This window comes from Vombatus ursinus, unplaced genomic scaffold (assembly GCF_900497805.2).
Source record: "Vombatus ursinus unplaced genomic scaffold, bare-nosed wombat genome assembly UNPS02014802.1, whole genome shotgun sequence".
Lineage (NCBI taxonomy): Eukaryota > Metazoa > Chordata > Mammalia > Diprotodontia > Vombatidae > Vombatus > Vombatus ursinus.
Genome location: NW_020954580.1, coordinates 21242747 through 21257262, shown reverse-complemented (window position 1 = coordinate 21257262; position 14516 = coordinate 21242747). Strand labels below are relative to the sequence as shown.

At 37.2% G+C, this 14516-nt stretch overlaps 1 protein-coding gene across 1 annotated transcript in view; it reads left to right on the top strand.

Annotated features, from left to right (window-relative positions):
• The window catches only part of PARD3B (par-3 family cell polarity regulator beta), a 1282153-nt gene that overhangs the window by 118501 nt on the left and 1149136 nt on the right, over window positions 1-14516 (top strand). The window lies entirely within an intron of this gene.

Here is a 14516-nt window from a genome sequence, read left to right as displayed (position 1 = left end):
TTGGATGTTATGTGCACCTTGCTTCCACAAGCCTTTTTCCATGATTAGAGTCATTTTGGAAAAACAAACAAACAAAAACAAACAAAAAAAAAACCTTCACAAGTTCTTTCCAAGCTGCTCCTATAACTCTAATAATGTGGAGAGAGATGACCTTTTGGATATTGTGCAAGTATTTTCCAGATTGAAATCTTGGCTTTTGCTCTGCATATTCTCTCAGTTAAGGAGTTATGCTCTTCTTGGCACCTCACCATCTCTCCAGCGTGCATGTGTAGAACACTAATATTTCCATGCTATCAGACTGACGGCTGCAAGCCAGATTGGTGTTGAGTTGTTGCATTTGAGGACTGGCTTTGATATCATTCAGGTGAGGGAGAGAACTTTAGGAAATACTACCAAAATAGTCACTAAATGACAAATTGAAACTAGTTTACATGGGAGCACAAGTACTGACTGCACACAACTGTTGTTGAGAAATGAGTCTCAATACTGTAAAGAAAAGACAAAAGAAGCCATTTGTAATCAAAAAGAGACTCTTTTCAACTCTTGAGCATCTAAGTTAATCTCTATGTTTTTTAATTCCTTGGTATTGTGGGCACACAGAATACTCTTTGAGAGAAATCCTCTGTGGAATCTTGCCCTTATTACACTTAACTTTCCTGTCAGATAAAGTAGTGTGTGATATTTCCCCACCTGTGAAAAAAACTTTTTTTGTCCTTTGCCAGGCACTGCTCCTAACACTTCAGCTTACTATTATTATGATGTTCATAAGTTTGCTTGGTTTTAGTACAAGAAGATGACCTTTTCCCACCCTCATTATTTCCTACCGATTAAAAAAAGTCCTGTGTAAATTAGTTGGTGTGTTGTGAAATTGTGAAAGGTAGAAATAATAAAGTATGTTACTATTTTATTAGGGGGAAGATAGCAGGGATGCATTATTTGATCCTAATGCTAAATTCAGTGTCAAACTATGCAATTTTCTATTCCAATTTGATATATTTTTAGAGGTAATTTAAAAAACAGACCTCTTTAACCAGAACTTATTAGGACAGGAGCAGTGATTTAGCAACAGTCAATAAACATAATACAGATATGGTACCAATTCATATTGCTTTGCAAAAAAAAAGTGCCAAAATATGATTTTAGGATTGATTAATCTAAAAAAAGAAAACAATAGAACTCTAATGATGGAAGATCTAATTATTTACTCTTTCTTTGGTTGAAGACATTAAAATTTATAAGATTGGAGCACAGTGTATAGCAAGGCAAATCTAGGTTCTAATCCAATATCATTTTGCCCTTTTCACATGACCCCCACCTAATGCAATGAAGCCCTTAGGGTTGATGTTTATACATATGACAGGTAATATAATAAAATGAGTTTTTCTTTTTAAATATGAGGCATCAGAACTTAAAAATCCAAATGAGTATTGTCTTTCAAAGTGCTCACTTTTCACTTTGGGATTAATGTTGCCCTGCATTTCTCAAAACCTTTTTGCAGTACTTCTTCAACCACAGTGTCTTTTACCTATGGGGTGTTTAGTAAGTGCTAAGTTTGATTTTCTTTTCATTGATGATATTATTACTTCTGGAGTAATGCTCATTCATTCATTCATTTATTTATCTATTATCTATCAATTTATTTTGCTAAAAGTCATGCTACCCACTTTGATTTCACCCACTTTCCACTGTTCATAAGGCTTGTCTTCAAGTGAATATATAAAGGATAAATGAAAGTGGAGAAAAAGGAATACCTGGAATAATATCTTGCTCTTGCAGTAACAAATTATAAGGGCCTGAACTAGGGATGTGGCAACAGGAATGAAGAGGAAGGGACAGACAAAGCACTATACAGGCAAAAGTGATGAGTTTTGATATTAATTATATTAGAGAGTAGGGCGCCTTTATTTTAGAGGTAGTTAGGTGGTGCAGTGGATAGAGCACTGGGCCTGGAATCAGGAAGACCTGAGTTCAAATCTGGTCTCAATCACTTAAGAAGATCTAATAAGATAATATTTCTAAAATGTTTTGCAAACCTTGAAGTGTTATATAAATGCAAGCTATTATTATTAAAATCAAATCTGCTTGCATGGCATGAAGTTTGGCTATCACTAAAAATATTTCCGGATATTCTGGAGGCAGTTCCAAAAGATGAGTTCTATAATTTTGAACATTGGAAATACCAGTAAGTGACTACTTATGCACTTAGGTGTGTAAGTTTAAATCTCCACCATAGCTGTATTTTCATTCCTCATCTTGGTGTAGAGGTGGTTCCCACAAGTTCTATCAGTGGTGTTAGAGGGATGTGAACTTTTTTAAGTTCTGACTGGACAGGCTTTAACTAACGGCTAGTGATTGAGTCTTTTTATGTTATTGGAGGACTGGCCAGCTAAGTACAAAAAGCCTTACAACCAGGAAATTGGCCACTCCAGAGTTTGTTTGTTTTTTAATCCATGACAGTTCATGAATGCAGAAGGTTTGAGATCTCCTTTGGTGGCATGTATACCCATCCTGATGAGATCACAGAGTTTTTTTTTTCAGTTTCAGAATATATCTTTAATATTTTTAAAACGTCATCATTTTGGGGGGGAATGAATGAACAGATTGCAGTTTTTGAATGTGATAGAGTACTGTTATGCTGTAAGAAAGGAGGAAATAGAATAATTCTATAACAAATCCTTTTATTAAGAGGATTTGTGCTGTGAAGTTTGGATTCAGTCAAAGGGCCATATATGAGGACTTAGAGATCCATTTGTGGCCTCGAGGCTGCAGGTTCCCCACACTGAAATAGATAATTTAAAAGATGGATTCAGGATGCAGCATGAGATGAATGTTTTTTGAGCATGGACAATGAGGGAATTTGTTTTGTTTGAGTACGCATATATGTTGCAGGAAATTTTTTTTCCTCCAATGGTGGTGGGATGGGGAAGGAGAGAAAATAGTTTTTTGTTAATTAAAAAAAAAAACTTCAGTAAAAGAAGACAACTTTAAACAGCAACAAGTCTCAGGTTAAACAGTATGCAATGTAGATGTGTTACCTTGTTAAAGTTAAAATACAGTCTTTCTTTCATTTCACAAATACTTGCATATATTATTAGTTGCAGATACTTTTTAGCATTATTTCTTTAATTGTTTTCAGGAACTGTGTTGTGCAAATTTGTTTGATATGCTGTGCTAAAAATTGTTAATAAAAACGAGATACATTTTTTAAAAGTCATTTTATAATCACATCTTGCCTACATATATAGATACCTCTGTATATCAACAAATATTTGTGTATATATTATACATAGACATACATATACAATTTATATATTTGTGAGTATATATGTGTGTACACACATATATACATAGAAATATATGCATGTGTATATACATACACATAGGTACATCTACATCTACATCTACACATATACATATGTATATATGTATACTTATAAACATAAACAGAGATACAGGGAGAGACAGAGAAATAGTAATAACCCCCAAGAATTTCCTGTAATATTCATCTTTGAGCAGATCACATGGGACAAGCTTAAAAAATTTGATGCCTTGGTTGATACCTGATTGAGGGAGGATCAGGTATTTATCTAAAGGCTTTATCTTTGACAAAATCTTTATCCTCTTCTTTTTGTTCATAATATACACATTTACAAGAATCTGTCCCTCTTCTTTCCTCTCTTCCCACTCCCTTTCCCATCCATCTTCAATTACATTTGCATTGCTTATTAATACCCATTTTCTTCCCATGGAGCCCTACCTCTCAGTCATTCAGGAAAGACCTCTTGAACCAGTAGCTCCTAGATTATGGTTCATGGGATGAAAGGTGAACTCTTGCCAGTTAATGTTATATTTCTAGCACTTGGGATGTAATTTGAATTGGAAACCTGCTCTAAATAGGCTGTGTTATATCCTACACCAGTGTTTTCCAACCTCTTGGAATAGAAGGATGCTTTTTTGTTGTGAATTTTCTATGTTCCCACATGATGGTAATTGTGCTATTAGTATCCATTGATTGAGAAAATACGTCATGACAAAAGCCTTTTATGAATTCAGTAACACTTTCTAATGAATTTGTAGTTTATTAATTACAGTAGCTACATACAAATGTTGAGTGAGGTATATTTATATGGTTTATAGAAGCTGTTTGCTGATTTATTACACTGAGATATGTGATACCCTTTGGAGCTAAATAAAAATCAAAAGGGCAATATTGGGCGCTCAGAGTGAAACAAAATAATATTTGAAAAGTGCTTAGACCAATGCCTGGCACATAGTAGATGCATAACAAAATACTCATTCTCTTCCCTTATTCCCCTACCTGATTTGCAATAATCTCTAAATCCTTAAGTGACTAGTAGCCACCTCCTCTGGCATTAGAGGATCATAGATTTAGAGGTAAAAGGGATCTTAGAATTCCCCTAGCCCAGGTTCTTCTTTTTACAGGTAAGGGTCAGAGAGGTTGTAAGTTTTGCCCAAGGTCGTGTAGGTAATAGGTGGATTTTTAACCCAAGTTTTCTGCCTACAGAGCCATACTCTTTCCACTGCACCCTAATATCACCAGCATAATAACACATTGCTGTAGCTTCAATGGTTGTGGGATGACCTTTTGTTTTTAATTGAATTAGAACAGTTAACTTTCTATTTCATGGGCAGATGATACTGACTGGCACATGTTTAGCACATGTGTGAATAAGGGCCCTTAAAATTCTAGGCTCCAGGAACTGATGCCTAGTAGATGCTCCCTCATGTACCAAGAGTCCTTGGACCTCCAGCTGGCATCCTTGTGCAAGCCTAGTAGTTGTTTCAGGGTCATAGTAGCAGAATTTGATCCCTCCAATTGTATGCCAACATTTAGTGTTCCTTAGCAGAGTCCCTTCCCTACATTTGGGTTGACCTCAGTGAGCCAGCTACTGAGAACTCAGTGCTATGAAGCTACTTTTTTTTTTAATTTAGCACCAAGCTGCTGTGCCAGCTAAGCGTTTTTATTCCAGTCTTTGGGGGAGTAGAGATGGTTAGTCTAGTTGCCTAAGTAAGTAAATGTATTGTTTAAAGATTTTAATAATCTACAGAAGGTCCTCTTGGTTACTTGGATTCTTTTTGGGTGGGGAGGTTAGTTTTGGTCCAGACCTTTGATTCCACCAGTGTAGAGAATTATCCATGTTGAAATTCCCTCCCTTGGTATGGAATAGCAACTGGATTGCAATATCTAGTTTTAGTGAGTTAGCTGGAGTATTGAGAGATTAAATGTCCTACTTATGGTCAGACATACAACTAGTATGTGACAGAGAGAGTACCTGAATCCAGTTTTCCTGACTCCAAGGCTGGCCCTCTCCATACTACCCTTCCTGCCTTTTGCATGGATAATTGAGTGTTAACTATAAAAGATATCACTGATGAATTTAAACTGAGTTCTTAAACACAGAAGTAGCCCCTTGAGGGGTGATTTATGAGGAACAGGGACCTCAGAGTTTGTCCCAAGCTCTTCATCATCCCTTGGGGTTCCTTTATTTCAAAGTATAATGACCTCTTGAATAGGAATAAATCCTTTATTCTGTCTTCATTTCTGGGCTCTGTGCCCAGATTCTTGATGGGGGCAAATGTATGCCCTAAAGTAACTCATTTCACTAATGGCATATACTGCATAACCCCGAGTGGACTTAAGTATGCTGCTTCTAATATCATCCAGAACAAAATTCTTAGAAATTTCTTTAATCTGGGCAGACTTTGAACTATACTGTCAGGGGAAGAACCTCCCAAAGGTTGGGGGATGGGGAAATGTGGACAAAGAGAAAGGGAGAATAGTAGCAGAGTTGGTGTAAACAGTTAAATCATCTAATTTCCTTTATTTCTGGGCTATGGAAACATTGCTTGTTCCATCTGAGAAGTAGTAGAAAAGGACCCTGGGGATATTCTTACACATTAGAAGCTATCTGCATGCCATTTTTGGTCCATTGGTGACAATAGTGTATTTTCTCTCCCCTAAAATTTTTCTTCTCATATAATTTTCAGATCACTAGTTCCTAAGCAAGTAGTCTGCTGATACCTGTATCTTTTACCCTTTTCATTTGTTTAGTCATTTGCCAAATCCTTTGTGACACCTTTCCTTATACTTCAACCAGACCTTTAAATAGTATTTTATCTCTTTTTTTGTTTTTTTTTAAGCTGTAATTTGTGCTTTTTTTTCCATACCAGATTGTAAGCACCTTGAGGACAGGATCTTTTTATTCATCTTTGTGTCTGCCCATATAACCAACTTCAGTGTTCTTCACGTAATAGTCGCTATGAATGTTTGTGGAATTTTATATTGACAGTAAATATTTACTGCATGCTACTAGTACAAGTTACTGTATTAGATGCCAGAGCTACAGAGTGGTTGTATAAGACACATCTTTTATATTTGACCACTTTTGGATTTCCCTAGCCTAATTATTTTTCTAGGTCATGATAATCTTTTCCAAACAATTACACTTTTCAGTGACCCTTCACTGTTTTCAATAAGATGTAAATTCCTTGAAAGGAGGTAACTCTATAGCTTTTATCTTTGTATCTCCAGTGCCTGGCATTGAAAGGGCTTAAGGTGGGGCAGTGGATAGAGTGCTGGACCCGGAGTTAGAAAGACCTGAGTTCAAATCTGGTTGCAGACACTTACTAGCTCTGTGACCTCAGGCAAGTCACTTAACCTCGTGTGCCTCAGTTTCCTCATCTTGGAGAAAGAAATGGCAAACCACTCCACTATCTCTGCCAAGAAAACCCCAAATGGAGTCACGAAGAGTCGGACATGACTGAACAATAGCAACAATCAATGATTGCTCCATTTCGTCTCCTTCCCCTGCCCTTTCTTCCCCCTCTAGCTGTGTCTTCTGCCATTCTCTAAATATTGCTTCCATAATTTAATTCTAAAATGCTGCTATAAAATAACTGTGTTTTTTCCCACTTGTAACCATGTCATACATCTCCTCAAAACTATATAATGGTTCCATATAATCACTACATTAAGACTAGGTTCCTATGGTATGTTCCTAACCCTATGGTATTAGGTCTTCTTAAATTACCTAATGTTATTGGCCCCTTCTGTTGAGCCTATCTGCTTCCTTTCGACCAGTCTTTTAAGCCTACTTTTGCCTTATTTTCCCACTCCTAATTGCATTTCCCCCCTTTGATGTTACCTGGGTGGGAAATGATTCCTCCCCCTTCTAAACCTGGCATGTACCCAATTCTCCATTGTTTCTAAAGATACTCAGAAATTCCACTTCTGACAGAAAACCTTTCTCAACTAAGTAGGAAAAAAGATGTTGCTTATTCTTGAAAGACATCTATAAGTTGTACAGGTATGAGTCTTCTGAGTACAGCCAGTACTACTGTAACACTTGTTAAGAAAACTTGAATTTGTTCCAACATAATTGATTTATTAGTTATTTGAACATAACTAGATTTTTCATAGGAAAAATGGTGAGAATTTAGAAAACTACACCACTTCACAATAACCTGCAGGTTGCAACTCTTCTGATGCCCACTGTCCCAAGCAAACCAGGTCTTTTTGCACGGTGACACGCCATATATATTGCATCTCTTCTGATGCAGTAGGAGCTGTGGGCAGAGCAAAGTCAAGCACTTCCTCCCTAGCCCGCCTTCTGTCTTGAACATGATGCTACTTATATCAGTATCCACCTAGTAATGGGATCAAAATGCTTTTCCTTACCTTTTTTTTTCTTTTTGTTTATTAATTTATTTTGATTTATCAACAATCACTTCCATAAGCTTTTGAGTTTTAAATTTTTCTCCCCCTCCCCAAGATGGCACGCAATCTAATATAGGCTATACGTATACATTCTTATTAAACATATTTTCACATTAGTGTGTTGTAAGTAAGAATTAAAACTAATCAGAGGAACCATCAGAAAGAGGAAACAAAACACAACAGAAGGAAAAAAATAGCAAAAAGTATGCTTTGATCTGCATTCAAACTCCATAGTTCTTTCTTTGGATGTGGATAGCATTTTCCATCATGAGTCTTTTGGAGATGTCTTAGATCCTTGTATTGCTGAGAGGGGTTAAGTCTATCAAAGTCAGTCATCACTCAATGTGGCTGTTACTGTGTACAACATTCTGCTGGTTCTGCTCACTTCACTCAGCATCAAACCATACAAGTCTTTCCAGGTTTATCTCAAGTCTGCCTGTTCATCATTTTTTGTAGCACAATAGTATTCCATTACATTCATATATCACATTCACAATTATGATAACCATCTATGTCTTTCTGTCCATCCTATTCCCCCCCCCACCCCGTTTATACTTTTCTTTCTCCTTTTCCCTCCTCACTAATGTTTTGCTTTGGACCACACCTCCCTCAGTCCCACCTCCCTTCTATTAGCCCCCTCCCTTTTCTTTCCCCTTTTCCCTCCTACTGCCTATAGGGCATGTTAGATTTCTATACCTAACTGATTATGTTATTCCCTTCTTAAGCCAAATCTGATGAGAGTAAGTTTCAAACAATGCTCATCTCCCTCTCTTCTTTCCCTCTGCTGTAATAGGTTTTTGTGCCATTTACCCTTGTCTGCCTCCTCCTTTCCTTTTTTCTCAGTACATTTTCTTAGTTAGATAAATTCACTTACTTGGATCCATTTAACCCACTTGATTAGATTTTTTTTTCATCGTAAGTCATCATTTTTTTCATCAAAGTCAATTTATACCCACCCCCTTTATGTATACCCCTTTAACATGATGTAGTAACAATATAGTTCTCAAGAGTTACAAGTGTCATCTTCCCATGTAGGGATGTAAAGAATTTGCCCTTATTAATAACATGTTGCTTCTTTCTGTTCCATTTACCTTTTATATTTCTCTTGAGTCTTGTATTTGAAGATCAAATTTTCAGGAAGGTATGGAAGTCCCCTATTTCATTGAATATCCATCTCCTCCCCCGAAAGTTCATGCTCATTTTTGCTGGGTAGTTAATCCTTGGTTGTAATAAGCTCCTTTGCTTTACGGAATATCATATTCCATACCCTATGGTCTTTTAATGTAGAAGCTGCAAGGTCCTGTGTAATCCTGACTGTGGTTCCATGATATTTCAATTGCTTCTTTCTGGCTGCTTGCAGTATTTTCTCTTTGAACTGGTAATTTTGGAATTTGGCTACTATATTCCTTGGCATTTTCAATTTGGGATCTCTTTCAGGAAGGGATCGGTGGATTCTTTCTATGGCTATTTTACTCTCTGGTTCCAGGACCTCAGGGCAGTTTTCCTTTATGATTTTCTGAAAGATACTGTCCAGGCTCTTTTTTTTCATCATGATTTTCAAGTAGGCCAATAATTTTTAAATTGTCTCTCCTGGATCGATTTTCTAGGTCAGTTGTTTTACCAATGAGATATTTTACATTTTCATCTATTTTTTCATTCTTTTGTTTCTGTTTGACTGATTCTTGCTCTCTCATAGAGTCTTTAGCTTCCATTTGCTCAATTCTAATTTTTAACAAATTGTTTTCTTCTGTTAGATTTTGTACCTCCTTCCCCATTTGGACAATTGTTTTTTTAGGGACTTATTTTCTTCAGTGTACTTTTTTTCCAGTTGCCAATTGTATTTTTTTAGGGACTTGTTTTCTTCAGTGTACTTTTTTTTTCCAGTTGGCCAATTGTATTTTTTAAGGACTTGTTTTCTACAGTTAATTTTTGTCCTTCCTTTTCCAAGCTATTGACTCTCTCTTGCATACCTCTTATTTATTTTCCTATTTTTTCTTCTACCTCTCTCATTTGACTTTTAAAATCCTTCTTGAGCTCTTCTAAGAAGGCTTTTTGGGCTTCAGTCCAGTTCATATTCCCTTTTGAGGTTTCCAGATGTGGGTTTGCTGACAGTGTTGTCCTCTTAAGAATTTCTGCCTTGATCTTCACTCTTCCCATAATAAGAATCTGTGGTAAATTTCTTTTTGCTTATGGTGTTTGCTTATTTCCTTCCTTTAAAGAGATTGGGATCTCTTGCTGGGGAGCAGAGGGCATTGACCCAGCTTTCTTGTGTTGGGAGCCTAGAGCCTGGTCCATGGCTTTGTGTGCTGGGGCCTCCAATGTTGGCAGTTGGAGGCTATAGGATTCTGGCAGCTTACCTGGTTGGGCTGGAAACAGCAATACTGGAACTCTAGGGGTAGGATTGGGTAGTGTGGCTCCTGGAGATTTCCTGCTCACCCAGGCCTTTCCTTCCTTTCATCTTTTCAGATGGGTGTTGTAGGGTGTTTATCCCCCTGCAGCCCCTTGGAGCGCTGCTTCCCTTGGTTTTGCTGAGGCACTGGGAGAGCCAGTTGCTGTAGAATGCCCAGGCAGCTGGTGGTTTTCTGAGTTGGTTTCAACCAGTTCCCCTGTCCTCAATGAAGCACTCGGGGTCCAGGTGTTGGTGTTTGCCTGCTCCACCACCTGGGCTTCAGGATCTCCTCCTGGTGTGCTGAGGTGGGGCTTTCCATTAGCTTGCCAGGATGCATTCCATTCTGTACCACTCCCCTTCCCCCAGGGTAAGAGAGGCCTTTCCAGTTAATCCCTTAAGCTACCTAGGCTACTGGACTGCTGCACCCCATCTTTCTTCTGGTTCAGCTATTCCAGTGTTTTTCCTGGGGTGATATTTTCTGGGCTTTCAGGGGTTATTAGGGATGGTAACAGAGACTCCCTTTTTAGTCTACCCTCTTGGTTCCTGGAAGCAGAAGTCTTTCCTTACCTTTAATATAATTTTTGATTGATATAAATTCTGATAGTGGATAAGTTGAAAGGACATGCTTATATGTGATTTGTAATTTTCATGCCCATGTGACTAGCTAGTATTGTTATGGGGTATTCTGCATAAAGGCAATTGGGCCGTTACATTTCTCTGAACATTTCCTTGGAAATGTGTATGATTTAAGATGAAGCTTATGGTTAATAAAGTCAAAGACAAAAAGTGAATTTTTTATGAAAATATTTTTATTATTTTTTATTTTAAGCATATACCAAATACATACATACACATACACATATATGTAGAATATCTGTGTGTGAGTCTCTCTGTTTATTTATTTGTAACTTATTTGAATAGGGTAATTGGATAGTCAATCAACAATCATTTATTAAGTACTTATTAGGCTCCCTGCAATTACCGGGAATAAAAAGAAGTGCAAAACATTCTCCTTGTCCTCAAGGAGCTCAAATTTGAAGATGTGTAAAATGAATAAAAACAAACACTGTCTTCTTATGAATTCCAGCAATGAGAACTTCTTATTCATGCTTGCTTCTCACTCATGCTTGCATATATGTAACTAAATGCAAATTACATAATGACAGGGTTTTGACTGGGGCCTTACTACCCATCAAATAGACATTTTTTTTCATGGGGAAGAATTGTGGGAGTCATAGGTTCTAGAATTAGAAGGGACTTTGAAAATCATCTAGAACAGGGATTTATAACCTTTTCTGTGTCCTGGACCCATATGTCAGCCTGGTGAAGTCTACCGAAACTATAGATGATTGTAGAGGAAACCAATTGTGTTGGAATCGACAATTATGTCAATTATTTTTTTTTAAGTTCATGGTTAGGAAAAGTAGTTAAGAACCCTTATCTAAACCAACTCTGTGATTTTAGAGATTGAGGAGCCTGAGGTTTAGTGAGATAAAGGTATGTGCAAGGTCACACAAGAAGTAAATCCCAAATTTTGCATCAGTTTTCAAAGAATCTGCTGGGATTGACAGTACTTCCCTTTGTGAAACTTTAATGGCTTGTTTTTGGGTGAGCAATTCAGCCTCAAGAGCTGAGGAATGGAAGTCCAGTTTCTCATAGAGGTATTTCAGGCAACACGTCATGGTAAGAAGGGTGCAGGATTTGATTCAGGTTACTCAAAGGCTGGGGTAATCAGTTTCCTTGTTTGTTAAAAGACAGTAACTCTACTTGCACTAGCTACTTCATAGGGTCATTATGAGGAAGAGACTGCAAACTCTCAAGGGCTCTATAAATGTGAGGTCATACTTATTGCTGCTGTTATTATTTATTGGGGTAGCATGGCACTTGGGGCAGTTAAGTGGCTCAGTGGATAAAGTGCTGGGCTCAGACTCATCTTCTGAGTTCAAATCTGGCCTCAGACACTTACTAGCTGTGGGACCCTGGGCAAGTTGCTTAACCCCATTTGTCTCAATTTCCTCATCTTTGAAATGAGCTGGAGAAGGAAATGGTAAACCACTCCATTATCTTTGCCAAGAAAACCCCAAATGAAGTCGGGAAGAGTCAGACACAACTGAAATGACTGAACAACAAAAGCATGGTACTTGAGTGTAAGGGGTCTCTGCCAAGTATTCTTCTACTGACTGAATACCCTATTTTCCAGATACCATTTCTACTCTCCTTAGGAAGCGGGTCTTTGTTCTGCCCAAGGAGATGTATGAATTATCTATAATTCCTTGGGATTTAGATCCCATGGACTTTAGAATTGGAACGGATTTTTGAAATCAATAAGTCAAACTTTATTTCTGGAGAAAAGTGGCACCTTGTTCAGGATCACTTAGGATTGAGATTAGAACCCAATTCTGAGTCCAAATCTGTGCTCTTTGCACAATAACACAGTAGCTGATTGTAGTTGCTAAACCCAAAAAAGTAGTTCAGTTGTCTTACCACCAGAGGATATGAATTATAGATTTAAGTATGGCATGCATTAGGATTCTGAATTGTCACTTTCAGTCTTCAAAGGCATTTTTGCTTTAGAAGTTGAAAAAAATGATGTCTACTTCATTAAATCCTGAGACGCTGAATTTTAAATGTGATCTTAAACTGATGTAGAAGAGAAGCACATCGAGTGGCAAGATTGTCTATCAGGCCCAGTTTGGTTTTGGTGTTGGTAATGTAGTTAATCTATAATTATTCATTCATATGCCTACAGATAATCCTGCTGCATTAGTTGCCCCATTCAGGACATTATTGCCTGAATCCTTCATAAGTTTTTCTTGGTTTTATGAAAGACCTTGCTATAACAAACAGCTATATTAATCAGATTAAATAATGCAATCTCTTTTGTATTAGCTATTATGCAAATCATTGTCCTCTTGTCATTGTGAGAATTGTCCTACATGGGACTGGCCTGATTGCTATTGCCATGTGTCTTGGAGCTCAGGGATATCTGATTAAAATGTCCTATACATACATACATATATGTATATATGCATGCAGATATATGCATATATATAGAGAGAATACATTCTTTACAAAAAGTTCAACTTCATCATTTTAATTAACAGGAATCTGTTTTATTTCCATCCCACCTCCTCTCTACATTGGAAAAAAATAAAAAGAAACCCTTTCAGGGGCTATTCATAGGTAGTCGAAAAACAGTACAACTTTGACCATATCCAAAAAATACATCCTGAGTTCATCATCTAACTCTCAGGAAGTGGATAGATTCATCATGGGTCATCTGGAATCATGGCTGATTACTTTGTTGATCAGAATTCTTATGATTTGAGTTGTCTCAAAAATGTTGTTACCGTATAAAAACACTCTGCATCGGTTCATACAAGTCTTCTCAGATTTCTCTGAAACTGTTCTCTTTATCATTTCTTACAGCATAATGGTATTCCATTACAGTCATATACCATAATTTATTCATCCATTCACTTGATGGGTACGCTTAGGGTCCACTTTGTTGTCACTGTAAAAAGAGCTACTGTAATTATTTTGTATGTATGGAGCCTTTTCATCTTTTTTTTATCTCTTTGGGGGCCAAAATGTATATAATCAGAATGGTTGAGTAGGGCTGTGAGGGGTAGTCTGCACATTGTCCCTTTCTCCTTTCTTAATTTTTGGTTTGTCCCTGCATGATTTCACTGTAAGCTTGAGTTAATAAGCTTACATTCATTCATTAAATGGAGTCCTGGAAGGTTGTGAGTAAGTCAAATCTTTGTATATTGTCTCTCTGTATTAATGGTACTACTATCCATCTGGGCACTTGGGATAAGAATTTTGGTATTCTTTTTTACTCTTCTCCCCTACCTCCTCATGTATTACGTTACTAAATTTTGTCATTTCAGTCCTTATAACATATGTTTTCCCTCTTTTTCTACTCCATCACCCTAGTTCATGCTCTCTTTGCCATCTACACGGAGAAGTATCATAACCTGTTCTACAGCCTTTCCAACTTTATAGTGTCTATCTTCCTGTCTGGAATTGAATGGAAGAATGTTTCCATTGTAATTTAAGAACAGTTTCATTATTAAAAAAAAAACTGTGCCCCAAAATGTAACTTTAAAAATTTATACTGAAAAAATTCTCATTGAACTTCAAGGGAGTATTTTGTCTCCATCAGAGTGTCTGAGCACTTAATTTCCCCTGTTCAGCTCATGCAGTATCACAGAAACAGAGAATTTTAGAGTTAGATGGTACTTCTCTGTCCATCCACACTAACCCGTGCCCAAAACAGAATTACATCTTACAACAAACTTGATAAGTGCTCAATCCAGCCTTTGATTGATGCCCTTTGATATTACTACTGTAAGAGGTGTAGTCCTTTTCACTTTGCCTTAGCTG